Source organism: Rhinopithecus roxellana, chromosome 4, assembly GCF_007565055.1.
Source record: "Rhinopithecus roxellana isolate Shanxi Qingling chromosome 4, ASM756505v1, whole genome shotgun sequence".
NCBI classification, from domain to species: Eukaryota; Metazoa; Chordata; class Mammalia; order Primates; family Cercopithecidae; genus Rhinopithecus; species Rhinopithecus roxellana.
The window spans coordinates 65,658,542-65,684,695 of record NC_044552.1 but is presented as its reverse complement, the minus strand read 5'-3'; the positions used below and the strand labels follow the sequence as shown (position 1 = coordinate 65,684,695).

Below are 26,154 nucleotides of genomic sequence, written 5' to 3'. Positions count from 1 at the left end.
ATGAAACAAAAACAGCTTGTGGTTTATTCTCTTTTTATTATTACCAACATCACTGTCCTTTGCCTCAGTGTTTTTATCATTGTGGGATTTATAAAAAGGGCGTAGACTCCAGACAAAATAAGTTCTTGCATTGTATTTTCCCAGTTGTCACCTGTCATTTGGGAAGCAGATCAAGAGTGAGAAAGAGTGCCTCACTTTCTTTCCGCTCCACCATCATACAGTCCTACCCTCTTTAAAGAAAAAGAAACGACTTCTTTGGCTAGGTACTCGTCTCATATCTCTCCGACATGGGACAAGCAAACATTCCATTTTCTAGCAGATTAATGAAAACCAAACATACTGTTCAGCAGGTGTCCATGACTGGATGTTGGTTACCGAATGTGCTTATTCACATTTTCACAGTGCTGGCTGGGCTGCCTGCTGGCCTGCATTCTGTTTCGAGCACTTGTTTCCTTTTGCCTTTAGCTCCTTCACTTGGCTTTATCTGTCCATTTAGCTGCAGTTTCTCTTGTACTACTCTAGTATATATTGCAAATAATGTTTTTGATGAAAGGAGCTTTCATTGTGGTGGTTTTGATTTTGTTTTACAATAGAATTAAAACCGAAATGGGCTTTACTGCTTTTTCTTGGTGTTATTTATTCAAATTAATTTCAGAAGCATAATGACCTGTTTGGTTATGATCTGGCCACATTGCATATGCTAGTTTCTCTGTATCAGAATTCAAGTCTCATGAGTAAATGCAATATGAATTTTCAGATATATCCAGACTTAGGTTTCAAATTTAGATAAAAACTTCATGGTATGAATCAACTATACATGACATATTCATTCTTACACTCTCAGTTAATTCAGTGACTTATGGAAAAGAAGTCAAGGATCAAGTCAGTTTTTACTGACCTATTCCTAGAGTAAGGTTTGTAAATGTTATAATTGCATGTCTCATGTTTCTATCATGAAACAGAAGAACACAATTTTCATATTTGAACAAAGGAATGGGACCTATGATCTCGAATTATTCAATAGGTTTCAATAGGCACAGAATATTTCCAGGGTTTCACATGGTTTCACATCATTTCTCTTGATATGTGAAGTGAGGTTAATCACGTGTTAAGATTCGATGAAAATTCACTTGTGGAAAGAAATCTTTACCAATTAATGACTAAGCTAACGATTTCCTAATCTCTACTGTGAATACAAGAACGCCATGGAAGAGGTGCACAATTAGGCTTACAGGAGAACATGTAATACACTGAAGATAAGTTAATTGTATCTTGCAGTATGCCTAAATTTTACTGACCATTTGATATTGAGGTTTTGCAGCTTTATTCTTTTGATAACCTTTCACATCATTAGTCTTTAATCACATTTCTTTTGTTCATTCACTGAGGGTATAGACCTTGATCTTAAAGCATCTTTTGTTTCTTTGAATACAGTAAAATCGTAGAAATAAGTCCATTAACTCATTAATGCTTTTATTTTTAGGTAATAAAGGTTGTGAGAAATTTCATGATGATAGATACTATATAATGATGATTTTAGTTACTGAGAATAACTAAACTAATAAGCTTAACATGAGAACTCTGCGCTATGGTATATCTTAACTTTCTCCTTTTGCTCGTTATAAAATGCAATTAAGAGGCTTACAAGTGCTACAGGTAGTAGAAGACTAACAAATACTGACATAAGGAAGGGGTTATTTTTCACATATAACTAAGAGCCTGAAAAACTGCATGCTGGCAGCATTGATTCAGAAGCTCGGTGATGGTAAAGCTGCCGTCTGGGTATCTCTCGGTCTTTTTCTCCTGTGTCAATTCAGAGTCGCAAAAATGGCTATTGAGCTTCTGTCCATCATAGTGGTATTTATATGCCATGCAGGAAGGAATGGTATTTGTATTCTATACACGAAGGGTAGGGGTAGCTGAAGGGGCATGCCACCAGAGTCTTTTTATTTAAAAAATTTATCCTAGAAGTACCGGATAGATTTTCTGCTTTTACATTTTATTGGCCAGAATTGGGTCTTATGGCCATTTTTACAACAATAACTGAAATTGCCTTGGGAGGAGTTGGCACTAGGACAGATGACCAACAGTACCTGCCAAAGAATTATCAAGCACAATCACAGTGGTATGAGATTTTTCAGGAAATTTTAATAATTCCCTAAACAAGAGTTATATGATAGAAAATGGAAATAGGAGCCATCTAGCTGGTTTTTCATATGTTCCTCTATTTCTTTGTCAGCACTTCCTCTGATAGTCCTTTTGTATCTGGGTTGAGCTTAACTAAATATTTGATAAATTAAGTATGGAAACCAGCACAAGTTGTGTTACATAGTACAGTGTGACATGTTGTATTTTTTAAATCTGTGCAAATTTAAGGGGTACATGAGAAATTTATTAAATGTATATAATAATGCATAGTGATCAAATCAGAGTATTCAAAGTGTTCATTACCTAAGTAAAATACATTTTTTGAAAGTATAGTCATCCTATTCTGCTATCAAACATTGAATTTATTACTTCTATGTTTGTACCCTTTAATCCACTTCTCTTCATCCTCCCCTCCCCACCCACCTTTTCCAGTCTCTGTTATCTGTTTTCTACCCTCTACCTCTATGTGTCCAAATTATTTAGTTCCCACATATCAGTGAGAGCATATGATTTTTGTCTTTGTGTGCCTGACTTATGTCACTTAAGAGAATGACTTCCAGTGCCTTTCATGGTGTCGCAAATGACATGATTTCCTTATGTACATCACATTTTCTTTATCCATTCATCCATTAGGGAACACTTAGGCTGATTTCCTATCTTTACTATTATGTATAGTGCTGCAATAAACATTCGTGAAGATATCCCTTTGATATATTAATTTATTTTCCTTAGATACCCAGTGTGAAGACTGCTGGATCAAATGGTAATTCTAGTAATTCTATCTTCAGTTTGTTTTTTTTTTTTTTAAGAAATTTTTATACTGTTTTTTATACGAACTCTACTACTTTACATTCCTACCAAAACTATATAAAAATTCCTTTCCTTTTCTTTACACCCTCACCAACATCTATTATTTTGTATTTTTTAATAGTAACCACTATGATTGGAGTAAGATGACACCTCATTGTGATTTTGATTTGTATTTCTCTGATGGTTAGTAATGTTGAGCATTTTCATATACCATTTTTTTTTTCAAACCTGGCTCTTTGTATGTCTTCTTTTGAGAGACATATAGTCATTTCTTTTGCCCACTTTTTAATGGGATTATTTGCTTTTTCCTGTTGAGTTATTTGAGTTCCTTGTATATTCTGGATATTAGCCCCCTGTCAGATGAATAGTTTGCAAATATTTTCTCCCATTCAGCAGGTTGTCTCTTTATTTTGTTGATTATTTCTTTTGCTGTGCAGAAGCTTTTAGTTTAAATGCTGTTTGCCTAGATTTTTTTTCTTGCCTGTGCATTCGGAGTCTAAGTTACAAATTTTTTGCTTAGACCAATGTATAGGAGAGTTAACCCTAAATTTTCTTCCAGTATTTTTATCATTTGGGTCTTATAATCCATATCGAGTTGATTTTTTGTATAAGGTAGGAGATAGGAGTCCAGCTGCCTTCTTCTGCATGGGGCTATCTGATTTTCCCAATATCATTCATTGAAAAGGGTGACTTCTCCAAGTAAGTTTTTGTTGGCTTCCTTGAAAATCAGTTGACTGTAAATATGTGGCTTTATTTCTGGGTTCTTTATTCTATTCCATTGGTCTATGTGTCTATTTTCCTACCAGTGTCATGCTGTTTTGGTTACTATAGCTTTGCAGTATAATTCAAAGTCAGGCAATGTGATGCCTGCAGCTTTGTTCTTTTTGCTCAGAATTGTTAAGGCTATTCAGACTCTTTTTGTTGTTGTTGTTGTTGCTGTTTCATAAGAATTTAAGGGATTGCTAATTTTAATTCTGTGAAGAATGACGTTGATATTTTAATAGGTATTGTATTGAATTTATAGACTACTTTGGGCAATAGGGTCAATTTAACAACATTGATTCTTCTGACCCCTGAGCCTGAAATGTTTTTCATTTGTTTGTGTCATCTTCAATTTATTTCATCAGTGTTTTGTAGTTTTCCTTGTAGAGAACTTTCACTTCCTTGGTTAAATATATTCTTAGGTATTTTATTCTCTCTATTTTTGTGGCTATTATAAATGGGATTGCCTTGTTGATTTCTTATTTGGCTAGACCACTAATGGTGTATAGAAATGTTACTGATTTTTATAGTAGTACTATTTTAAATAGGAATGGAGAAAATAAGCATCCTTTTCTTGTTCTAGTTCTCAGAGGAAAGGCTTTCACCTTTCCCCCATTCAATATGTTATCTATGGGTTTGTCTTATATGGTCTTTTATTATTGTGAGGTATGTTTCTTCTATTTCTAGTTTGTTGAGAGTTTTTAATCATGAAGGAATGTTGAATTTTTATCAAGTGCTTTTTCTGTGTCTCTTAAGATGATCATATGGTTTTTGCCTTTCATTCTGTTAATGATATATCATATTTATTGATTTGTGTGTGTTAATAATCCTTGCATTCCTTGTATAAATCCCACCTGATTGTGGTGTAATATCATTTTGATGTGCCTTTGGATTTGGTTTGTTAGTATTTTGTCGAGGATGTTTGCATCTATGTTCACCAGGGATATTAGCCTGTAGTTTTCTTCTTTTTTTGTGCCTTTTCCTGGTTTGGTGATTAGAGTAATACTGGTCTCAAAATAAGTTAAGGACAATTTTGTCCTCTTGAATTTTTAAAAATTGTTTCAGGAGGATTGATATTCTTCCTTGTATATTTGGCAGAATTTGGCTGTGAATCTATCCAGTCCTGGGCTTCTTTTTGTTGGGAGACTTTTTATTACTGATTAAATCTCACTACTCATTATTGGTCTGGGTTTTTCCTATTTCTTTCTGATTCAATATTGGTAGGCTGTATGTTTCTAATAATTTATACACTTCCTCAAAGTTTTTCAGTTCGTCAGCATATAGCTGTTCTTAATTGTCTCTGATGATCTTTTGTAATTCTGTGGTATCTGCTGCAATGTTTTGTTTCTGATTTTGCTTACTTGGGCCTTCTCTTTTATTCTTGCTGGTGCTTTATCTTTTATTTATCTTTTCAAAGAACCAACTTTCTGTTTCATTGATCCTTTGTATTGTTTCTTTAGACTCTATTATATTTACTTTTGCTCTGATCTTTATTTTATTCTGCTGATTGGGGGTTGAGTTTGTTCTTGCTTTTCTGGCTCCTTAAGGTTCACAGTTAGATTGTAAGTTTTTAACTTTTCTACTTTTTGATGTGGGCATTTATTGCTGTAAACTTCCCTCTTAGCACTGCTTTTGCTGTATCCCACAGATGTCAGTATATTGTTTTCCTTTTCATTTATTTCAAGGGATTTTTAATTTCCCATCTTCGTTTTTTTATTGACCAAGTGGTCATTAAGAACCATGGTTTTTAATTTCCATGTATAGTTTCCAGAGCTCCTCTTGTTATTGGCTTCTAGTTTTCTTTCATAGTCTGAGAAGATAACTGATATGATTTCAGTTTTTAAGTATTTGGTGAAACTTGTTTTGTGGCCTGACATATGTTCTGTCCTGGAGAATGTTCCATGTGCTGATGAAAAGAATGACATTCTGCAGTCATTGGATAGAATGTTCTGTAAATATCTGTTAGGTCTATTTGGGCTAAAGTTCAGTTTAAATGACATGTTTCCTTGTTGATTTTCTGTGTAGATGATCTGTCTAATGCAGAGGGTAAGATGTTTAAGTTACCCACTATTACTGTACTGTAGTCTATCTATTTAGTTTCATTAATATTTTTTAATGATTCTGAGTGCTCTAGTGTAGAGTGTTTATATATTTAGAACTTTTTATCCCCAAGCTGAATTGATACCTTTATCATTATAATGATCTTCTGTATTAGTGGTTTCTTGCACTAATATAAATAAATACCTGAGACTGGGTAATATATTTTAAAAGAAGTTCAATTGGCTCACAGTTCCTCAAGCTGCACAGGAAGCATGGCAGCATTGCTTTTGGGGGGACTCAGAGACCTTTTACTCATGGTGGAAGACAAAGTGGGAGCAGGCATCTTACATGGCAGAAGCAAGTCCAAGAGACAGACAGGGGAGGTGCTACATACTTTTAAACAACCAGATTGTGTGAGAACTCACTCATTATCACAAGAACAGCACCAAAGGGATGGTGCAAAACCATACATGATAAGCCCACTGCTATGATCCAATCACCTCCCACCAGACCCCTCTCCAACACTGGGAATTACATTTCCACGTGAGATTAGGTGGGGACACAGAACCAAAGCATATCACCTTCTTCTTTTTTTTTTCTTTTTTCCACTCTTTTTGACTTAAAGACTGCTATTTTTTTTTCATATGAGTATTGCTACTCCACTTGCTTTTGATTTTCCTTTGTCTGGAATATATTTTTTCCTTCCTTTACTTTCAGTCTATGCTGATAAGGTGTGTTTCTTGTTAGCAACATATAGCTATATCATGTCTTTTTTTTTTCATTCAGCCATTCTATATCTTTCAAGAGGAGAATTTAATCCTTTATTTTTAATTTATTATTGACATGTGAGGCTTCCTTCCTGTCATATTATGGATTGTTTTCTGGTTGTCTTAGCTTATTTCTTTTTCTCTTATAATTCATCATGGATTTGTGGATTCCCATAGTGGTACCATTTGAGTCTTTTATCTTCCTCCTTTGTATTGTTGCTTTGTGAGTGAGTTTTATAGTTTCATATGTTTTTGTGATGGTAAATATCATGCTTCACTTCCAGGTTTAGGACTCTCTTGAGCATTTTTTATAGGACTGGTCTAGGGGTAACAAATTGCCTCAGGATTTATTTGTCGAGAATGACTTTGTTTCTCCTTTGTTTAAGAAGGATAATTTTGATGGACATAGTATTCTTATATGGCAGATTTTTTTTTCTTTTAGCACTCTGAATATATCATCCCATCCTTTTCTGGCCTGTAAGGTTTCTGCTGAGAAATCCATCATTAGTCTGAAGAGATTTTCTTTAAATGTGACTGGATGCTTTTCTATTGCTGTTTTTAGGATTTTCTCTTTAACTTTGACTTTAGACAGTCTGAATATAAGAAAGGAGAAGGACTTTTGCATTGTATCTGCCTGGGGATTGTTGAGTCTTCTGTGTCTGAATGTCTAAATCTCTTACTAGATTTGTAAAGTTCAAAATTTGTTATTTTATTAAATAGATTTCCTAATCCTTTCTTTGTTTTTTCACCTTCAAGGATACTAATAATTCACAAATTTGGTTGCTTTGTTTGGCCCCAAATGTCATGAAGCTTTGCTCATTTTTTTATTATTATTTTCTTTATTTTTTTTTTTCTGGCTGGATTAATTCAAAATCCTGTCTTCAAATTACAAGATTCTTTATTCTGCTTCATCTAGTCTATTGTGGAAGCTTTCAGATGTGTTTTGTATTTCCTTCCATAAATCCTTCAACTTCAGAACTTCTATTTGGTTGTTTTATAAAACATTTATCTCTTTGGTAAATTTTTTATTCATGTGCTGAATTGTTTTTCTGGTTTCATTGTAGTGTTTTTCAGAATTCTATCTCACTGAACCTTAAAATTAATATTTTGAATTCTTTATTTGAAATTTGGAAAATTTCTTTTTAACTAAGACACTTTGCTGGACAACTACTGTGTTCCTTTGGAAGTGGCAAATTTCTTTGCTGTTTTGTGTTTCTTGTGTTTTATGTTGCTATTGGCACATCTAGTGTAACAGTTGCTTCTTCCTGTTTTTGAATTTACTTTCACAAGGGTAAACATTTTCTTGAAGATGTGTCTATGATGTTGGTTGAGTAGTGTACTCTTGCTTCAATTCTGGGTGCATGCAGTAGTGTAATCTCTGTATGATTTATCTGGCTATAAACAGTGTTCGTATCTGTGATTTACTTGGTGGGTTAGGGTGATGCTATTACTGGAGGCTGTGGTGATGCTGTGCTAGGACTGGTGTTGCGGGAGGTCAGGGACCCGAATAGAGGGACCAGCTGAAGCCATGGCAGAAGAACATAAATTGTGAAGATTTCATGGACATTATTAATTTCCCAAGTTAATACTTTTAGGTTTCTTATGCCTGTCTTTACTGCAATCTCTGAACATAAATTGTGAAGATTTCATGGACATTTATCACTTCCCCAATCAATATTCTTGTGATTTCCTATGCCTATCTTTACATTAATCTCTTAATCCCATCATCTTTGTAAGCTGATGATGTATGTTGCCTCAGGACCCTGTGATGATTGCGTTAACTGCACAAATTGTTTGTAGAGCATGTGTGTTTGAACAAATCAAATCTGGGCACCTTAAGAACAGGATAACAGCAATTTTCAGGGAACAAGGGAGAAAACCTTAAAGTCTGGCTGCCTTTGGGCTGGGTAGGACAGAGCTATATTTCTCTTATTACCGAAAATGGGTAAGAGAAATATTGCTGAATTCTTACACCAGTAAGGAATATTAATAGATTTGTAGAAGAAAAGAATGCATTCCCAAGGCAGGGCCTCTAAAATGGCTGCCCTGGGAGTGTCTTCTTATGCAGATGTAGATAGGGATGAAACATGCCCTAGTCTCCTGCAGCATCCCCAGGCTTGCTAGGAGTAGGAAATACCAGTCTGGCAAATTCTAGTCAGACTAGTTCTCTGCTCTTGAACCCTGTTAAGATGTTTATCAATGACAATGCATGCACAGCAGGACATGGAAGTTCATTAGCGATTCTGGTTTCACCCTGACCTTGTGATCTTGCCCTGACCTCCTGCCTTGTGATCTTTTGTTGTCCTTAAAGCATGTGATCTCTGTGAGCCACACCCTATTCATACACTCCATCCCCTTTTGAAAATCACTAATAAAAACTTGCTGGTTGGCCAGGCGTGGTGGCTCAAGCCTGTAATCCCAGCACTTTGGGAGGCCGAGACACGCGGATCATGAGGTCAGGAGATCGAGACCATCCTGGCTAACATGGTGAAACCCCGTCTTTACTAAAAAAATACAAAAAACTAGCCGGGCGAGGTGGTGGGCGCCTGTAGTCCCAGCTACTCGGGAGGCTGGGGCAGGAGAATGGCGTGAACCTGGGAGGCGGAGCTTGCAGTGAGCTGAGATCCGGCCACTGCACTCCAGCCTGGGTGACAGAGCAAGACTCCATCTCAAAAAAAAAAAAAAAAAAACCTTGCTGGTTTTGTGGCTTGGGGAGCATCACAGAACCTGCCGACATGTGATGTCTCCCCCGGATACCCAGCTTTAAAATTTCTCTCTTTTGTACTCTTTCTCTTTATTTCTCAGACCGGCCAACACTTAGGGAAATAGAAAAGAACCTACATGAAATAATGTTGAATTACCGGGGGCGGGTTCCCCGATAGACTGGAATATGGGTTGAGCTTGTCTTCAGGCTCCAGTGGTGGCGATAGTGGCCTGAGCATACCTATCTTTGTGCCTCTGGTCAGTGCTGACACCTGTTGGTGGTTGCCAGCACGTTGATTCATAGGCATCCAGGGGTGTTGCTCAGATCCTGGTAGTGGCAGCAGTGGACCAGGTGAGTGAGTAGGTTCTCAGGCCCCTGGACAGCTAGTGTGGTATAGGTGATGAGAGTAGCAATGACAGGATGATTCTCTGGACCTCAAATAATGTGTGTTGCTGTTCACAGTGGCTATATTGGGGTGGGTGGGCCAGCCTCCAGGCCTGCAGGTGGCACTTGAAGCAGAGGTGGTAGTGGTCAGAAGTTTAGGCCCGAATTTAAGCCCTCTGGAGGATTGCTCCAAGGTCCAAGGTGGTATATTGCTTTGGGCAATACAAAGGACCCCAGATTATGGACTCTGTCTTAGAGGGGGTCCAAGTTGGGCTTTGTGGGCTTGTGTTCAGTCTCCTTAATGGTTAGACTAAGTACCAGCTGTGAGGTGCAGATGGGTGGGACAACCCTCAGGCCCCGGGTGGAATTCTTGGTTGAGGGGAGGTAGCAGTCATGCTGAGGCCCTGCCGCTGGAGATGGTGAGGCTTCCCTCAGTTATCACAGCCTACCAGCAGGTGGGTGGGAAACACATGTCTCATTCACACCTCAGTCATGGTGGCACTTGTTCCCCAAAACTGTCTGTAGGATCTCATGACCAGTTCACAACCAAGTCCCAGCAGCAAAGTGTGCACTGCTTGTATCTCAATCTCAGATTCTGACAGTGCTGCACTGACTTTCTGGCATTGGTCACTGCCACCCTGGCCTTGCTCATTTTCTAGTCCTAATTGCTGCAGTCTTCCTGGCTTGCTCCCCTATCTCCGGTTCCATAATGAGTTTCCATAATGCCCTGGTTCTGGCACAGCTGAGTCCCAAAACAGTGTGAAGTTCTCCAGAGGCTGGTTTTGAAAATGGTGCCTTACTGTTGTTGCTTAAGTCTCAGAAAGGGTGTGGGACCAAGTGCAAGCTCCTTCCCTGAAGCAGTTCTGTCCCCTGGTCTCCTGGCAGTTTCCTATGTTAGTTTCAGGGATTGGGAGGGATAAGGGTTTTCCCCATGACCAGGACTACACAATTCCACAGTGGGGAAGTGGTCCACTGGAAGTCTCTTACTCCTCCCTGCATAGGGAAGTCACTCCCAGCTCCCAGCCAATTCTGGCTACAAAGGCTGCCTCTCCTTCTTCTCTGCTTTTGGTGTCTTCTTTCCAGAATCCTCACTTGGATAATGTACTTGAAGTTTGACTGTCTATGTACTACTCTTGTTTTTCTAAAGGAAGGGGAAGGGAAGGAAAGAAAGAAAGAAAGAAAGAAAGAAAGAAAGAAAGAAAGAAAGAAAGAAAGGGAAAAAAAAGAGATCTCGCTTTTAAATTTTAAGCTAATATTTGGTCTGTCTTGAAATCATTATCTCATAGCATTTGTATTCCATTATTTATCACACCTATTTTGTTTCCCTTAAAGGAAATAGTGGCAAAAGCTGTACCTTGTCTGACGTTCAAACTCAGGACCTTCAGAATATGAGATTGACAGGCAGTCTCCTGCTCTAAGAGAGCAACTGTTTCCAAGAGCTGACATCCAGATTATCACATCTCATTTCCCACACACTTCTGCTTTATCAATTCCTAGCTTTTAAAGAACACAATCAATGCTACTTGGAAATCACTCTTTATCAACCAATGCTGCACTGGAAAACTTCCCCACTCAGGACAGGTGGAGTCCACCCGTTTCCAGTATTTTTCACAATGATAGGACCTTCTGGCTTGAGGGACCAGAAACAATTGTACCTCTTGCTACTTTTTTCCCTCTTGTGGCCCAATGATCTAGCTTTTCCCTTCTTTAGAGATCTTAGTCACTCTTCCTTTCCGTAGTCTCCTTTGTTGATAAGAAACAGAGGTAGTGCTCAATTCATGATAGTTCATTGAGTGACCAACTGAATGAATGAAGGAAGAAATGGTGTTCAAAGGTGTTTCCCGTTCATACTACTCTTACTGTGTGTCTCCACTTGCATCTATATGACTGGAGACGTTCACTCAACAAAAACACAAGCTGAACTTATGATCATATCCTCCCTGTTTCTTCCCCAATATTTTGTGCCATGAATTATACTAGGAGGGGAGTTTACTTGATGTAGTCTGACTGAATTTTGCCAAAAAAACTATGTCTTAGTCTGTACTTATGCACTTTTTAGAAATAATAGATGCTCAGATAAGTTAAGTGTTTTTTCTAAAACACCAAAGCGGCTAAGTGGGAAAGCCCGAATTGAGAGGCAGATATTTTTACATTTTAAATGTGATTTTTTTCCCTCTGTACTAGCTCAGTTACTCTGCCCGTTCTTTTGCACTTTAGCCCATTCATTCGTATACCAAATATCTAATTCCAAACCTCCTCTTTGCTTACTTTTTGGGCTAAAGTTTTTCTTTTGTTTTTTTTTTTTTTTTGTTTGTTTGTTTTTGTTTTTGTTTTTTTGTTTTAGACAGAGTGTCACTCTGTCGCCCAGGCTGCAATGCACTGGTGAGATCTTGGCTCACTGCAACCTCCGCCTCCTGAGTTCAAGTCATTCTCCTGTCTCAGCCTCCCGTGTAGCTGGGACTACAGGTGCCTGCAACCATGCCCGGCTAATTTTTGTATTTTTAGTAGAGACGGAGTTTCACCATGTTGGCCAGGATGGTCTCAAATTCCTGACCTCAGGTCATCCACCCACCTCAGCCTCCCAAAGTGCTGTGATTACAGGTCTGAGCTACCCCTCCCGGCCTGGGTTTAACTACTTTATTTTATTTTATTTTATTTTATTTTATTTTATTTTATTTTATGACAAAGTCTCACTTTGCTGTCCAGGCACCAGTGCGATCTCTGTTCACTGCAACCTCGGCCTCCCAGGTTCCATTGATCCTCCCACCTCAGCCTCCTGAGTAGCTGGAATTACAGATGCATACCACCACACCTGGCTAATTTTTGTATTTTGTGTAGAGAAGCGGTTTCACTGTGTTGTGCAGGCTGGTCTCAAACTCCTGGTGTCAAGGGATCTGCCTATCTTGACTTCCCAAAGTGCTGGGATTACAGAAATAAGTCTGGCCTTGGGCATACCTTTCAAGTCAACTTTGATTCATTGTCTTCCTTCAAACACCACATTCGATGATTTGTCAAATAATTAACATTATTCTTGCACAACTCTTTTGAATCTATCAATTACTATCCACTCATTTAGTACATATTCACTGGGGAGATGCTCTGTGCCAGACACTGTAGTAGGATCAGGTAATTCAGAGAAAGTATAGACACCCTAGACCTCAAAAGAAGACAAAATAAATATGGACGAGGGAAGATCCACCTCCAGATTCACCATTTTCAGTCTTTCTGTCATTTCCAGCTAAATAACTCCTTCAAAAATGTCTCAAAATAACTAAGTAACTCTTTCAAACTCTTTCAATAATAGCACTCTTCTATATGCTGGACTACTCTTAATTTCCTGGTTATAACATGATCTTACTTTTCTTTTAATTTTTGTCTTTGCCTTCTACCTAAATTTTTATTTTGCGTTACGAAGTTGATAGGTCCATTACTGGATGGTGTGGTTCAATTCTCCAATATGTCTGCTGATTTGTTTTCTCTAAGTCTACCAATTACTGAGAGAGGAGTGTTAGTGTCTGCAACTAATTAGATTTTTCTGTTTTTACCTTGTGTATCCAAATTTGTTTATGAGTTTTGAAGCTCTGTGTTCTCATATACATTTGGGACAGTATCCCCCTGGAAAACTGACAATCATAATTATTTAACAGCCCTCATTATTCCTAAAACGTTTCTCTGCTTTCAAATCTACTTTGTCTGATTTTATATATATACATCACAGCAGTCTTTGATTAATGCTTGCATGAGGTATCTTTTCCCACTCTTTTCTTTCAATCTGCTATATGACTTTGATTCTTATATATAAGTGTATTGCAGGTGGCTTTCTTTAGTGAGCATATTTATTTTTAACACATTCTGATGATCTCTAGTTTTTAATTAATGGATTTAGATTATTTACATGTAATATTATTACAGATAAGTTTTTAGATAGGTGTATTATTTAATAATTTATTATCCTTTTTTCCCTTTGTTTTAACTCATCTATGTTCCTCTTTCTATCTTGTTTTGGTTTATTTAAATCTGGTTAGTAAGTGGTCTAGGGATTACCATATACATATACAACCTTTTACAATATACTTAGAATCAATATTTTACCATTCAAATTGAATATAGAAACTTCATGAAGAGTTAGGCCCATTACACTTACCCTTTTATCTTATGTATGTAGTACATCTAGATACAATGACAACTGCATCAGAGAAATTTACAATTTTTGTTTTCAATCATCAAACATACTTAATGATCTCAAGGGAAGAATAACAGTCTGTTAGGTCTACCCAGACATTTTCTATTTCTGCTTTTGTTCCTTCATTGATGATGCTCTAAGTTTCCTTGTGGTATCACTTTTCTTATCTCAAATCTTTGCTAATTCTTTTCCAGCAGTCTTGCGAGGATTGAGAATGTATTTATTTACCTTCCAATGAGAATGCATTTATTTGCCTTTATGCCTGGAAGATACTTTTGCTCCACATAGCATTCTGGGTTGATATGTCTTTTTCTTTTGGTACTTACTGAATGTTATGACATTTCTTCTGGCCTCTGTGGTTCCTGATGAGAAATCTACACTCATTCATATGGTATTTTCTCTTTCATTTCCCTTTGGCTGCTTTCAAAATTGTTTTGTATTTTCTTAGTTTTCAGCAGTTTGATTATGATATGTCTTGCTATGGGTTTCTTTGGGTTTATCGTGCTTGACATTTACTGAACTTTAAAAATCTGGCTTATGTCTTTTGACAAATTTGATACATTTTCAGCCATTAATTCTTCAAAGTTTTATCCCACAAAAACTTCTTTGTCCTCTTCTTTCCAGATTACAATAATGTGAATATTGGATTTATTATTTTTTATTTTTCCCTGAGCCTCTGTTCAGGGACAAATAAAATCCTCCTTTCTCTCTATAGTTCAGATTGTGTAAGTATTCTTGTTCTGTTTTCAAGTTCACAGACTTTTTCCTTAGTCTTCTGCATTCTGTTATTGAGATCATCCAATTAAGCTTTTTATTTCCCCTAAGAGTTTTGTTTAACACATTTTTAAAATTCTTCAGTTAAAATTGGTGTTTATATATTCCAAATATTTGGTGAGACTTTCCATTCACTTCACGAATGCTATCCCCTAATCCTAGGAGCATTGTTAAAATAGCTGCTTAATGTATGCGTCAGATGATTTAACACCTGTGTCCTCTCAGTATTGTCAAGGATTCTCTTTGCTATGTGAAATAAGTTCTCCCTGTTTTTTCATATGCTGAATATTTTGGGGTTGTAACCTGGACTTCTTTGGATTATGTAATGAGACACTGTGTCTTGTTGAAATCTTAAGGAAAATATTGCCATTTTTGTTTTTGCAGGCACACAATTGCCTTGTGTTCAAGTTCCAAGTACCAACCAACCTTCCATGTATTGCTATTTCAAAGATAACTCTATTTACAAAGCCTTGACACTACTGTTCAAAGATCTCTGGAGTGTGTGCAACCCAATGGTCAGTGAGGACTGGGAAGTGTGGCTATTGCTCAGTTCAGCTCTCAGGCTCTTTTTTGGTAAGTTGTTTGGGATTAGAGCCACTTATTCACAGCTGACAGGTGCGTCCACAAGCTCATGAACAACTTTATGGGTTTGCTTTCTACAGTATCTGCCCAGGCACATTCTAGTTACCTGACACATCCTGGTTTCAGTCCTCTCACCAGAAAGCCGGGGCTGTATTTACCCAAGTGGCACTTTTCACAATTGTCTCACATTCAAGCTGCAGGCAGAAACAGGGAGAAAAGAGCAATTGTATATGTCCCTTGGTTTCATAGCTCCTCGAAGAAACAGAAAACTAATTACACGGTAGATCTACACTGTGCTGAATGCCAGGAGAGAGCCGTCACCAGTCCTGTATTGTTGCTGCTCCTGTGTCTTGAACCAAAGCAGTATCCTGCTCTCAGACACTGACTTGGGTTTGGAGACCTAAATAATAAAGCTTGGAGAATGTGGGCATCGATCCCACTACCTCTTGCATGCTAAGCAAGCGCTCTACCACTTGAGCTAACTCCCCACACAGGGGGAGCTTTATTTATCCTTAGTGGGTGGCCTGGAACACAGGTGATTTCACGGACTTCAACGCAAAAGCAGGGCTGTACTAAGAGCAGATTTTTTCATTGATGGGCCAGGGCAACAGTGCAGTGTCTACTCATTCTCTGCAAAGAAGGAGGAGAAAAGGGAAGAAGGATAAAGTCACAAAGGGAAAATCCGTGCTACCACAATATCAAGTTTAGGGTATTCCAGGACAGAAAAAGGCACGTCCCAGCAAAGGAGGACCTGCCTAGACCTGCCCAGCTAAAGTGTCACTGATTTTTAAAAAATGATTAAATAGGCCGGGCGCGGTGGCTCAAGCCTGTAATCCCAGCACTTTGGGAGGCCGAGACGGGCGGATCACGAGGTCAGGAGATCGTAGACCATCCTGGCTAACACGGTGAAACCCCGTCTCTACTAAAAATACAAAAACTAGCCGGGCGAGGTGGCGGGCGCCTGTAGTCCCAGCTACTCGGGAGGCTGAGGCAGGAGAATGGCGTAAACCCGGGAGGCGGAGCTTGCAGTGAGCTGAGATCCGGCCACTGCACCCCACCCCGGGCGACAGAGCGAGACTCCGCCTCAAAAAAAAAAAAAAAAAAAAAAAAAAAAAAGATTAAATAATTAAAAATGATTAAATGATTTTTTATGAGTGTGTGTGTTGTGTGTGTGGTTATAAAGGTGGGATGGCACTATCACTTGTTCCTTGTAGCTGACACTGTCTGGGGGTTGTGAGATGGTACACATTTCTGAAAGGCAAAAAGCTCCTGTTGTTTTCATAACTAGGCCCTTTCAGGAATGAGGCCAGCGTGCTGACCACTGCCCTAGGAAACCCCTGGAGAGTGCTTCTTTCACTTACATCTGAGATATGGGTTGCCTCCTTGCTAAGGTGTGTCATGTACAAGTTACATGTCCAACTATATGTCAGAACAACAACAACAAAATTACAGAGCAGAGCCATAAAGAATAAGAGACAAGATCATATCAGAGTGTAAGAATATGTAAAATATCAGAGTGTAAGAATCAAAATTGAGCTATGCAGAGAAGGAGTGGACATACGTTGGAGAAAACTGGGCTGTTCGTAGGAATTCCTGTGTGAATAAATAAACCTGTTCAATTTAAGTGGAGAGAGAGAGAGAGAGAGAGAGAGAGTGTGTGTGTGTGTGTGTGTGTGTGTGTGTGTGTCAAATACACATTGAGGGAAGCAGTGATTGAAAAGTCTGGTCACTTAGAGATATGTTGGGAGAGTTTTATGAAAACTTAAGAGAAATTGAAAAAATCCCAGGCAAAAGGCTTAAATAATTAAAGCAACATGTTAGAGAAAGGTGTTTAGTTTTGAATGTCAGAGCTTGAACTAAGAAAACAGGAATTGGATTTAAAGGGAAAGAGGTCACAAAGATATTAAAGGATTGAGGTTTACCCACATTTATTGTGTCAGCTCCTGAGGTGGACAGCAGGAGTCTTTCCGCAGCACCAGTGCCCATCACACTTCATGGTGCAGAATACATCCTCTTTAAACACCGTAGCATGGATGACAACAGAGGTGAGTGAAAAGGAAGAAAAAGATTCTGGAGACGTTGTGCAGGAAGGATCTACAGTATTTGTCAAGACGCTGGGTGGAGAGATTTGAGGGAGAGGAGACAAAGACACTGGGAAGTCTTGAGCCTAGTGTTGTAGACACAAAAGAGATTCTGAATTAATATCTGATGAATGAATCCACTCATTTATTTGTGTTCATTATGTGAGTAAATGTTACATGAATGACCTGGTGTGGAGAAAACAGATGGCGAGACTATGTGCTAAGGTAAAGCAAGAGTTCATGGGTTTTTTATTTTATTTTTTTTTAATTTAGAAAAAAATCTCCTTTTCATATCTGGTTTTCCTATTTAACACTATGTGATTTGAGGAAAATGGTTTAACTCCTCTGAGCTTTAGTGTCATCTACAAAATTTGGATAATGCTACTGAGGGAAGCTGAAAAGTCATATCAACCAACTTATATAAAGAATAATAAACATTCAGTTCCATTTCCCATGTGTGGTGCTGAAAAAGTCCTTGTATGTGGGATATTGTCCACCTTTAAGGAACCTGCTTTCAAGAGGTGATGAGGGACTTTTTCTTAGTGCATTTCTGTTGTCACTAACTGTTTTGTTCATTTAATTGGCACCACAAGTCTCTTTGAACATCAAAATAAAATAAAGATTGTGGAGGAATAGAATACAAACACACAGTAAGGTGAGATTTGCACAACAGTATATAGTAAAGCATTTGTGCCTGATTCTTTTTGCATTCTCTTTGAATCATTTTCAGCCTTTATTCTAAGTCTCCAATTATTGTCATCCTTCTCCCAACAAGATTGTTTCTCTCCACCACGGACATTCTGGTCAGGCTCTCTGCTTAACTATCTTGACCTCCTGAACACTCTCTTTGTACTGATAACCTGATTTATGTTCAAATGATGCTCTTCCATAGCAGGGCTTCCTGCTTTACCTAAAGAGCATTCAATTTTTCAAGCCATTTAGGGCCCTTTCCTCACCCAGTATCTATGTGAAACCTTAGAGGGAAGGCTGTCCTTTCCAGGAAGAGAACCCTGCTAGGTTTTAACCTCAATCTGTAAATCCACTGGGGTACTGGGATTAGTTTAGATTAGCAACTGGGGTTAGCTCCGTTACTCCAGAGCTTGCTCTCTGAGAACTGGATGGTGCTGCTACTTCCCATAAAGGCTGAATAAAAACAGGTATCTGCAGGCAGGAGAAAGTGCTATGGTTGTTGCTGGAGGATTCCTTCTGACCATTGGCTATCTCTCTGACCTGATGGGAGAAGGGTGACAAAAATCAGAGACTTGAAAAACAGGCCAAAAAAAAAGGACTCAAAGGAATTGTAAAAGAATCATGCACAAATTCTTAATTAGATTCTTTTATCCAAATCCATTTTGTCTGGAAAATAATACCTTAGTATGTGTCTGTATTCTATTCCTCCATAATTTATTTTATTTCATTTTAATGTTCACAAGAAGCTGGATGCTATCTACTAAATGAGCAAATCAGCCACGACAACAGAACTGCACTGAAACCTGTCATCGGATATTGATCCAGTCAAGCCCCTCATGAGTGCCTATGATACAAATTCAATGTGAGAGGCCAGTTTTCCACAGGGAGAAGGCAACCAAAGCAGTAGCTAATACTTGCTGAGCAGTTCCTATTGCCCACATCCATCTCTAGGTGCTGAGATCCAGCCAGAGAATCCCACAGTCCTCATTTTTCATATGAAGAAACCTGTGAGCGATTGACCACCCCAGTCCTCATGTATCATCAGTTTTCCAACGAAGCCAACTAGCCTTCTGTGCAAAAAGCTCTCCCAACCCCCAGATGCCTTGATGGTAAAAGTACTCTGATGAGTGTTAGAAAAACGTGGGCACAGATGTTCCGGCAAGATGTCTAGAAGGCGGCGAGGCTAAAGTTGTCAAGGTGACAGAGTCCCTGATTGTCCTCCTGAAAGCTGAATGTACCATCTCATGTGTATATGTGTATGTGTGGATGCATATGTGTATGTCTGTGTGTACACACATATACACATGTATCTACAAATCCATGTGTGTATGCATGCATGTGTGTACACGTGTATGCACACATGTATCTGTATACATGTATTATATGCACAGTATGCAGGTGTACATGCATGTGTGGGTCCATGCATGTGTAGATGTAGATGTGCATGTATACATGCATGTACATATGCATCTACATGTATGTCTAAATGTATGTATGCATGCATATGTGCACTAAACATGTGTGTACATGTATGCGTGTGTGTATCATGCTTGTAGTCATTTAGCTACACATGCATAATGCTCGCATGTACACGTGAACACATGTGTGTGCACATGTGTGCACATGCATCTACACGTGTGTGTACACGTGTGCACCCATGTGCACATGCATCTGCGTGTATGCATGTGTGTACACATGTGTCTGCATATGCATGTCTGCAAGCATGCAAGCATGTGTGTCCATGTATGTGTGTGCACAGAATTTTTGCATGTTTGCGTGTAGGTATTCGTGTATGTATAAATGTGCACATGTGTGTTTGCATGTATTGTTTAAACATGTAAACAGGTGTGTATACAGGTGTGTATGCATGTGTGTATGCACATGTACGATTGTGTGCATGTGTATGCACATATACATATGCATACATGTATGCATTGTGCTCATGTGTACCTACATGTATGTATATATATATGCATTATGTGTGTATGGACGTATGCATGTGCAGGTATGTGTGTGCTTGTGTGTACGTACATCTATGCACACATATGTTATTTATGTATGTGCGTACATGCATGCATTTGCACACATATTTGTGTGTGTGTGCACATGCATGTGTGTAGGCATGTGTGTGCATGTGCACACACATGTATGGACATGTGTATTCGTGCATGCCAGTGTACATGTATGTGTGCACACATGCATGTGTAGGGGTGTACATATGCTGTATATGTGTATGCAAGTATGCACGTATGTACACAAAATCTGTGTATGTACAACTAGATCTGTATTAGTCAGGGTTCCCTAGAAAGACAGAACTAACAGGATAGATGTGTATATGAAGGGGAGTTCATTAAGAAGTATTGACTCATACAGTCGGAAGTTGAAGTCCCACAATAGGCCGTCTGCAAGCTGAAGAGCAGGGAAGCCAGTCCAAGTCCCAAAACCTCAAAAGTAGGGAAGCCGACAGTGCAGCCTTTAGTCTGTGGCCAAAGGCTCAAGAGCCCCTGACAAACCACTGGTGTCAATCCAAGAGTCCAAAAAGTGAAGAACTTGAAGTTCAATGTTTGAGGGCAGGGAGTATCCAGCATGGGAGAAAGATGAAGGCCAGAAGACTCAGCAAGTCTTCTTTTTCCAAACTCTTTTGTATGTATGTATGTATACATGCATGTTTTCAATATTTATACACATGGAATCATTTAGGATATTATTAGGTCTGGCTTCTTTTATATCAACTTTTCATTATGTTTTTAAATTCCATCTATGTTGTTGGATGACCACTTGCCTGATATTGTTCATTGCAATACAGTCTTCCATGTATGAACATATCACAGTTTGTATAACCATATTGCCATTGATAGCTATTATATTGTATCTATCCTTCAGTTATTACAAATGATGCCACTCTAAACATTCCTGAATGTGTATCCTGGTACACATAAGCATGCATTTTCTATACAAAAATGAGTGGAATTGAAACCATCTTTGCAAAAATTATGACTGTGAGAAAAATCTAACATAGCTGACTATCTTGCTTCTAACTTCACAAACTGTTCTTGTTCATTCCTGGGCATAGGACAAGCTAACTATGGAGGAATTCATAGTTTAATTTTAAAACAAAGATAATAACAGCTGCTTCCCAAAAGTAACCCCTCCCTGCTAAGGGACTGAAACTACCTTTGTAAAACTAACAGATTAGGCATAAGGTTAAAATTATGGTTCAGGAATAATGTACCTGGAAGTCACAAGATTTGTAGCCTCCTCAGCTGCTCCTATAGATAACATCACTACTGTAAAGCCTAAGATAGGTGTTTGGTGTATTTTTTAGACCCTGTATTTTGAGGGACCAGCTGATGTCACCTGGACAGGTAACCCATTAAAAAACAAACAAACAAGCAAACAAACAAAAAAAACTGCCAGCCTGACCAACATGGGGAAATCCTATCTCTACTAAAAATATAAAAATTAGCCAGGCATGGTGGTGTGTGCCTGTAATCCCAGCTACTCAGGAGGCCGAGGCAGGAGAATCGCTTGAACCCCGGAGGTGGAGGTTGCAGTGAGCCGAGATCATGCCATTGCACTCCAGCCTGGGTGACAGAGCGAGACCCCGTCTCAAAAACAAAAACAAAACAAAACAAAAAAAAATTGGCTCAATGGGTCTCATGAACCCCTGATCCAGGAACTGACTCAGTGCAAGAAGACAGCTCCAACCCCCTATGATTTCATCCCTCACCCAACAAATTAGCATTCCCCAGTCCCTACCCCCTGTCTACCAAACTATCCTTGAAAAACTCTGGCCTCCAAATTCTCAGGGAGGTGGATTTGAGCATTATCTTTCATCCTTCCACTTGGCTGGCCCTGCAGTTATTAAACTCTTTCTTTGCTGCAAAACCTGCTGTTCTCACTGCATTGGCTTTTCTGGGCAGCAGACAAGAAGAACCTGTTGAATGATTACAGAATTACTGATAAGAAAAGTATCTTCAACTAGATACTGCCACACTCTTTTCCAAATTTACTGCATTAACTTGCACTCACAGTAGCTGTATATTAGTGTTTTCGTTGCTCCACTTAGTTGAAGTCACTGTAATGTTTCTCGTTGTGATTACTATGCAGGTTCTCAAACCATTTCCCTGTTTATTTCATTTTAATCTGTTGATTGTATTTTAATGTATACACTGTATTGTAGCCTCTGAAGTTATTTTAAAAACACAATTTTCTTTCTGTGGTGCCACTGTTTACAACCCTTCAAGTATTCCTAATGTTGTCTTAAAAGTCAAAGCTTGTTAGGCTTTAATGTTGGGTCTGTTATGGTTTGGCTGTGTCCCCACCCAAATCTCATCTTGAACTGTAGTTCCCATAACACCCCCATGTCTCAGGAGGGATCCTGTGGGAGGCAATTTAATCATGGGTGTCAGTTAACCTCATGCTGTTCTCATGATAGTGAGTTCTCACTAAATCTGATGGTTTTATAAGGGGCTTTTTCTCCTTTTGCTTGACACTTCTCCTTGCTGCCACCATGTGAAGAAGGGCATGGTTACTTCCCCTTCTGCCATGATTCTAACTTTCCTGATGCCTCCCTAGCCATCCTGAACTGTGAGTCAATTCAACCTCTTTCCTTTATAAGTTACCCAGTCTCAGGTATGTCTTTATTAACAGCATGAGAATAGACTTACACAGGTCCCATGCTTAACTCTCAAATTTTATATCCCTCTCCTCCTACACTCGAACTCATACTAAACTATTTTTAACTTACCCCTAAAAATGAAACGTGTATGTCTCAGTTTAATCACAGTCCTGTGAATTAATGACTCCAACCCTCTCTCCCTCTTTTCCCTTAACTTTTGCAAGGATAACTATTACATATTCTTCAAAAAACTATTTATGACATCCATTGTCTATAAAGCTCTCCCCAGCCTGAAGCCTATGTTAGATTTTCTTACTATGAGGTCCATGCAACTGTCCATAGTGCTTTCCAGGCTGTATTGCAGTGTTTCCGTACGGAAATTCCTTCCTGGCATTTCTTGGGAAATTTATAATTTTCCAAATCGTGACAAAAATCAGTCAAGAAAGTAGGGAAATGGGGAAAGTGTAATTAAAACTCTGCATAGGCAGAATAATGCCCCCCTCCAAGATATTCATATTTTAATCCTCAGAACCTGTGAATATATTACTTTGCATGGGAACAATGACTTTGCAGATGTCATTAAAGTTAGGAGTCTGAGATAGAGTAGCCTGGATTATCCAGGTGAGCCTAATTTAATCACATGAATCCTTAAAAGTAAACAAACTTTCTCTGCTGTTTCAGAGAGCAATTGAATGACAGAGGATTAGAGCAAAGTGACATGAGAAGGAACTGATCTTTCATTGCTTGTTTTGAAGACAAAAGAAGAGGGTTATAAGCCAAGGAATGTAGGAAGCCTAGAAGCTGGAAAGAGCAAGGAAACAGATTCTCCAGAAAGGGACACATGCTGCCAACACAGTGAAACCCAAGTTAAACTTCTGACTTACAGAACTTTAAGATAATACATTTATTAATATATTGTTTAATACACTAAGTTGTGGTAGTTTGTTTCGGCAACAACAAAAAAAAACTCACATTCCTCTTAGGGCAGAGGTCCCCAACCCCCAGGGTGCAGACTAGTAACGATGTGTGGCCTGCCATAGCAGGTGATGAGTGGCAGGTAACCGAGCATTACTACCGGAGCTACGCCTCCTGTCAGATCAGATTCTCATAGGAACGCGAACCCTATTATGAACTGCTCATGCGAGGGATCTAGGTGGTATGCTCCTTATGAGAACCTAATGCCTGATGATCTGAGGTGGAACAGTTTCATCCCAAAACCACCTTGCCCCACCAGTCTGTGGAATAGTTGTCTTACATGAAACCAGTCCCTGGTCCCAAAAAGGTTGGGGACTGCTGTTTTAGGGTATACAGAATCATATCTGTCTTGAGAACTGCTGCTTCTCTCTTCCAAAGCAATCTGGGGGCATGATTTCCCACACATACAAAGCCCTTTGATGAGATTCTGCTACTCACCAAATGAATAAATTAAAACTGCCCCAATTGTGTTCATGAATGTGTACCTAGATTTTTGGCTAGCTTGAGGTTGAGGTACTATATGATTGTTCTCTAAAAGAATCACCGGTGTCTTACAAAACAATTCCATTGAACCAGAAGTTATTTCTTGACTGTTTTACCTGCTTTTTATTTTTATTTTCTACTTTTTTCCTTCAGTTGCAAAAGTTTCTCCCATTTGTTTTGAGGGCTTCCGTTATCTTACACACATCAGCAAACAGTTGTTGACTGATAAACTGACAATTAATATGCTTTCTGTTAACTGAAAGATATTGTTCTTCAGCTGCAGAAGAGGAGGGACTATAAGGGGCTATACAAGATTTTACTTGCTCATCTGAGCTGACAATGAATCTTTTGAAAAACAACCTTCTTGTCTAAATCGAAACCTGAGTCTACATGACTCACTGGGCAGGATTTACAGAGTATGTTGTACTAAGATACAGAGCCAATGAGTATAAAAGGTACAGCACAATGAGGCTTACAGATGTAACTCAAACACTAAGGTGCTGTCACTAACACTGTGGGCAATCTTAGAAAGACTCAGTCTATTCAGGGAATATGCTTTAGGTTCACCTAAACTTCCTTATAGTTTACCTTCCTCAGATTATGTTAGTCCCCTTAAGGCTAGTCCTCCAAGTGTATCTGGTTGAGGATGGATTGAATGAAAGGAATCCTGGGAAACAGAAATAGAAAAAAGGAAATCTGAATGTAAATGAAAAATAAAGATATGATAAAACCAAGAGGCAGAGACAAAGACAAAAAAAAAAAAAAGACTCAGAAAGAAAAAGTCTCAATTTTTTTCGCACTTATTTGGCATCTAAAGTCTCAGAAAACTTCGGATCCAGAAAGAAACAGAGAGCATGGTGCCCCTTAGAGCAGCAGTTCCCAACCTTTTTGGCACCAGGGACCAGTTTTGTAGAAGACGAATTTTCCACAGACGGTGGAGGGGGATGGTTTGGGGATAATTCAAGCCCATTATATTCATTGTGCACTTTAGTTCTATTATTATTACATTGTAATATCTAATTAAATAATTATAGAACTCACCATAATGTAAGATCAGTGAGAGCCCTGAGCTTGTCTTTGTGCAACTAGACTAGATTCACTGGGCAGGATTTACATAAAATGTCTCATTAACTTAGATACAGAGTCTATAAGTATAAAAGGTGCAGCACAGTGAGGCTTAGAGACGTAATTCAAATACTCATCTGGGGGTGATGGGAGACAGTGACAGATCATCAGACATTAGATTCCCATGAGGAGCACGTAATCTAGATGTCTCTCATCTTCAGTTCATGATAAGGTTCACGGTCCTATGAGAATCTAATGCTGCTGCTGATCTGACAGGAGGTGGACCTCAAGAGGTAAGGCGGGTGATGGGGAGCAGCTGTAAATACAGATGGAAGCTTCACTCGCTTGCCTGTCACTCACCTCCTACTGTATAGCCCAGTTCTGAATAAGCAACTAACTTGTATGTGGCCCAGGGGCTGAGGACCCCTGCTTTAAAGACTTTTTTTCTTTTTTTGAGACAGCGTCTTACTCTGTCACCCAGGCTGAAATGTAGTGGCACAATCTCAGCTCACTGCAGCCTCAACTTGCCAGAGGACTTCAGAGATCCTCCCACCTCAACCTCCTGAGTTGCTGGGACCACAAGTGTGTGCCACTACATTTGACTAATTTTTGTACTTTAGGTGATGATGGGGTTTCACCACATTGCCTAAGCTGGTCTTGAGTTGGTCTCAAACTCCTGAGCTCAAGTAATCCACTGCCTTGGCCTCCCAAAGTGCCAGGATTACAGGTGTGAGCCACCATGCCAGACCTAGAACTAATATTTTAATGAGTACCTATTAAAAGCTGAGTCACTATCATGGTCACTTTGCATTAATTACTACATTTCATTCTTACCTCAGCTCAAGGAGGGAGATTCTGTCTTATGAACTTGTAACAGTCAAGATGGAAAGACAAAGTACAGTATTGTAAAACAGATAAGCTGGAGAGCTGGACAGAAAACACAAAAAGGTTGGCCGGGCGCGGTGGCTCAAGCCTGTAATCCCAGCACTTTGGGAGGCCGAGACGGGCGGATCACGAGGTCAGGAGATCGAGACCATCCTGGCTAACACGGTGAAACCCCGTCTCTACTAAAAACTACAAAAAAC

The 26,154-nt window shown here is 39.0% G+C and overlaps 1 non-coding gene across 1 annotated transcript; it reads right to left on the bottom strand.

The window, feature by feature from the left end:
• Positions 1-15,569: 15,569 nt before the first annotated feature.
• On the bottom strand, positions 15,570-15,642 carry TRNAA-AGC. The gene has a single exon. It is a non-coding gene; the product is annotated as a tRNA-Ala (tRNA).
• Between the last annotated feature and the right edge of the window lie 10,512 nt (positions 15,643-26,154).